A 4,241-nucleotide genomic window follows, 5' to 3' on the forward strand; every position below is an offset into this window, starting at 1 on the left:
TAAGGTAGGGTATCTGCTTCAACAGACAAGTGTAGGTAAGGACTACATAAATAAGAATGTTATAGCACAAATAATAAAAGCATCCATAAAAGTGGTATTTCATACATTAAAAAGCTTTTGTACAACAAAGAACAAATTCAGGAAATAAGCAACTCACTTAGGGGAAGAAACTTTTTCCCAATTATATAGCTGAGAGGTAATTAGTGGCTAGAATATCCAAAAAAAATCTTGAAGAATTAAACATTAAGAAAACAACCTGAATTACAAATAGGCTGTGAAATTTGAGAAATATGAATGGCCACTAAACACTTACTCATATATTCAAAATAAATAAATCTTTTTAAAAAGATGTTCAACATCTTTATGCATTGGGGAAATATAGCTTAAAATGCACAGTCAGGATGACAATCATCAAGAGTAACAATTGACAACATGTATTGTTGTGAATTTGGCAAAAAGGATCTTCAGGCTTTCATTGTCTCTAGTGAGAAATCTGGTGTAATTCTTATAGGTTTGCCTTTATATGTCACTTGGCATTTTTCCCTTACTGCTTTTAATATTCTTTCTTTGTTTGGTGCATTTGCTGTTTTAACTATTATGTGACAGGAGGAATTTCTATTCTGGTCCAATCTATTTGGAATTCTCTCGGCTTCTTGTATGTTTATGGGCATCTCTTTCTTTAGGTTAGGGAAGTTTTCTTGAAGTTTTGTTGAATATATTTACTGGCCCCTTAAGTTGGGAGTCTTCACTTTCTTCTATACCTATTACCCTTAGGTCTGATCTTCTTAATGTGTCCTGAATGTCCTGTATGTTTTGGGCTAGGAGCTTTTTGTGTTTTACATTAACTTTGACAGTTGTGTTGATGATTTCTATGCTATCTTCTGCCCCTGAGAGTCTCTCTTCTATCTCTTGTATTCTCTTGGTGATGCTTGTGTCTATGGCTCCTTGTCTCTTCCTTTGGTTTTCTATATCCAGGGTTGTGTTCCTTTGTGCTTTCTTTATTGCTTCTATTTACATTTTCAATTCCTTCACCTGTTTGGTTGTGTTTTCCTGTAATTCTTTCAGTAATTTTTGTGTTTCTATCTGTTTACTTGTGCTTTCCTGTATTTCTCTAAGGGAGTTCTTTATGTCTTTCTTAAAGTCCTCCATCATTATCTAAAAATGTGATTTCAAATCTAAATCTTGCTTTTCTGGTGTGTTTGGACATCCAGTATTTTCTTTGGTGGGATAACTGGGCTCTGATGATGCCAAGTAGTCTTGGTTTCTGTTGATTAGTTTCCTGCACTTGCCTCTAGCCATTGGGTTTTCTCTGGTGTTTGCCTATCTTGCTGTTTCTGGGAGTGACTTGGCCCTGCTGCAGGCCTCTGTATCAGCACTCCTGTAGAACTGTTTTCCTGTTTTCTTTCAGCCTTTCCTGAGAACAGATGCTCTGCTCTCAGCTGTGGTGGCACTCCTGGAGACTGTCTTCCACCTATAGGCATGGGCAGGAATCAAAGGGTCCTGCCCCTGATTGCTTGTGTAGGTCCTTGCACCCAGTGGGCACAGTTGGCACTACGCAATTCCTCCTTGGGTCTCACTGTGGGCAGAGGGTATTCTCCTCTGACTTCTCAGGAGTATCCACACTTCTGAGAGTCCAGCTCTCTCCCCCATGGGGTTTTGGTGCAGGGAGCTGTTTGGCAGGCTCAGTTTCATCCTGGGCACAGACCAGAACTGTAGGTACCCGTGGCTTCTATCCAGAAGCACTGTGCAGTTTCTGCTTGAACAAGGGACGTGGGCAGAGGTGTGCAGAGGTGGCAGTCTGTCCTGCGGCCTCCGGATATCTGTACTCCTGGGTGGTCCTCTCCCTTTCCCACAAGATATGGGTGCAGGGAACTCTCATTAATGTTTTACACCTTGCATTTATATTAAATGTTTATGCACAAATGAAAACAGAAAAGCTGCTAACACCTGATTTTTGTTCCTTATTTTTCCACTTGCAATTATAAATTTTGTACCTTTTAACCCCATGAAAACTTATCTAATATTCATAACTATTGATAACAGAAAGAAGAGGAACAGAAAGAAGGGGAATTTCTTAGTTATTGTTTGTATGTATGTGAATTTCATATCACATACCCCAATTCCACTCAACTCCTCCACCCTCATAACTGCTCTCTTACTATACTGCCTCCCCCCAAACATAAAACAAGAATCTCATTGTGGAAGCTGTAGTCTATTACAGTGTGTCTTACAGCATACCCTTCTGTATACTCTTCTTTACTTCCTAATGCTTACTGCAAGGGCTTGGTTGTCTTTTACTAGGCCTCTGGCATCTGCCACTTTATCAATACTAGAGTTTTAGAACTCACTGGAGCTCCTCTCAGATATCCTTTTTTTGTGCCATGTTCTGGAGATCATGTAGTTTTTGATCTGTAGGCCTGGTCCCTTCATACACCCCAGCAGTTCATCAATGGTGTATATGATGAAGGTGGGCCAATTCAAAGCCCTGGAGAAATTCCTGAGATGTTAATTGAGATGGTCAAATTTCTGTCTCGCCTGTCCTGTCAGGACCAGCTCACCAGCAACCCCTGCATTCAGGCCTAGCTCTACCTTCATTGCCTGGCTCGGTCAGGGCCCAAGAATGTTGCTGTCTGAGAAACATGGCCAGTTGCCCAACTCTCATGAGTCCAGGGACAGCAGTTCTGCCTGTCATAGATGGTGAGGGACAAGAGATGGGAGGAAGGCATCTCTCCCTTCTCCATGCCACTACCTAGCAGACAAGAGCTAAGGGCAAGGTCAGTTCTCCCAGGATGCCCAATCGAGGAGTGGGGTCAGTTCGGCACAGCCCTCAGACATCATGTTCCCAGGTGTCAGCCCACACCAGGGTTGTCCACCTGGCCTTTGGTAATAACAGATCCCTCTTGCTGCAATGTCATAGACCCAGGTGTGGCCTATAGTAGTAGCACAGGCCAAGACCCCACCATGATCCCAGGTGTCATCACTGGTTACTCACATCAGGCTCTTACTACCTTTGAGACTTCAGTTCTGCCTTGTTTTATTTTATGCATATCCTTCTGTTTCTCTTTCCTTTTCATTTCTCCACCATTCACTTGCTTCTCTTAGGGATGTCCAGGGTCTCTGAATGTCTTGAGCTGCCTTAGGAGTAGTCTCAGGAGTGCTATGCTTCACTCATGCATTATGGTGCTAAGCAAGGGTCATCTTGAACATGGTCTGCCCTTTACCCCAAGCCTGCATAACAGGTGGCTATCTCAGTCCAGCTCCCTGTCTAGGCCCCGTTCCGTTGTGCTAGTCTGGTGGCTGTCTGGGTTTCACTCTTAGTCCATCCTGTTGGAGCATCTCTTTGCAAGGGCTTTCCGTATCAGACTTCCAGACCTGTGGGGCATGAGACTGGTAGCTATATTAGGCTAGCTCCATGCCTGGGACTCCTGGAGCCGGATTGGTAGTCATTTCACCTCACTTTCTTTTCTTTCCTTTTCTTTCTTTTTTTTGAAGAATGTTATGTTACTAATAATTCAGATGTTCATAAGTCAGAACACTGAACTTAGACATCACTTCTCTCCTCTCTGCCACCTATGATGCACATGTGGCACAGCAGACACACTTGCAAAGCCTCTAGGGGCAGGGAAAAAATGGTTTTGTTTGGTTTGGTTTGGTTTGTTTGCTTGCTTTGTTTTTGCTGTTGTTGCTGTTGTTTGCTTGTTTTGTTTCAGTTTGTTTTGTTTTGTTTGTTATATCGATTCATTTTGTTTGTTTGTTTTGAGAATGACAGGTTCCCCTATATAGTGAACTTTAAAAAAAAGTATTTAATCTTTTGTTTTACACTCCAAGTTTTATCCCCCTCCAGGTTCACTCTCTGACTGTTCCACATTCCATACCACCTCCCTTCCTTCTCTCCATGAGGAGGTCCCAACCCACCTCACACACTCCATCCCACAAAACCTCTCCACTCCCTGGAGCCTCTAGTCTCTTGAGGGTTAGGTGCATCTTCTCTGACTGAATGCAGACCCAGCATTCCTCTGCTATATATGTGTTGGAGGCCTCATCTCAGCTGCTGTATGCTGACTGGTTGGTGACCCAGTGTCTGAGAGATCTATCAGGTCCAGGTTAATTGAGACTGCTAGTCCCCCTACAGTGTTGCCCTCCTCCCCAGCTTCTTCCTGTTTTTCCCTAATTCAACCACAGGGGTCAGGATCAGCTGTCTATTGATTGGGTATAAATATCTGCATCTGAATCTTTCAGCT

General features: G+C 42.9%; 1 non-coding gene across 1 annotated transcript; it reads right to left on the reverse strand.

Moving 5' to 3' along the window:
* Positions 1-3,492: 3,492 nt before the first annotated feature.
* Positions 3,493-3,623, reverse strand: LOC120099486 (small nucleolar RNA SNORA17). Its single transcript, XR_015647220.1, has one exon. It is a non-coding gene; the product is annotated as a small nucleolar RNA SNORA17 (small nucleolar RNA).
* Between the last annotated feature and the right edge of the window lie 618 nt (positions 3,624-4,241).

The sequence above is a fragment of the Rattus norvegicus genome, chromosome X (assembly GCF_021556685.1).
Source record: "Rattus norvegicus strain SHRSP/BbbUtx chromosome X, alternate assembly SHRSP_T2T, whole genome shotgun sequence".
Lineage (NCBI taxonomy): Eukaryota > Metazoa > Chordata > Mammalia > Rodentia > Muridae > Rattus > Rattus norvegicus.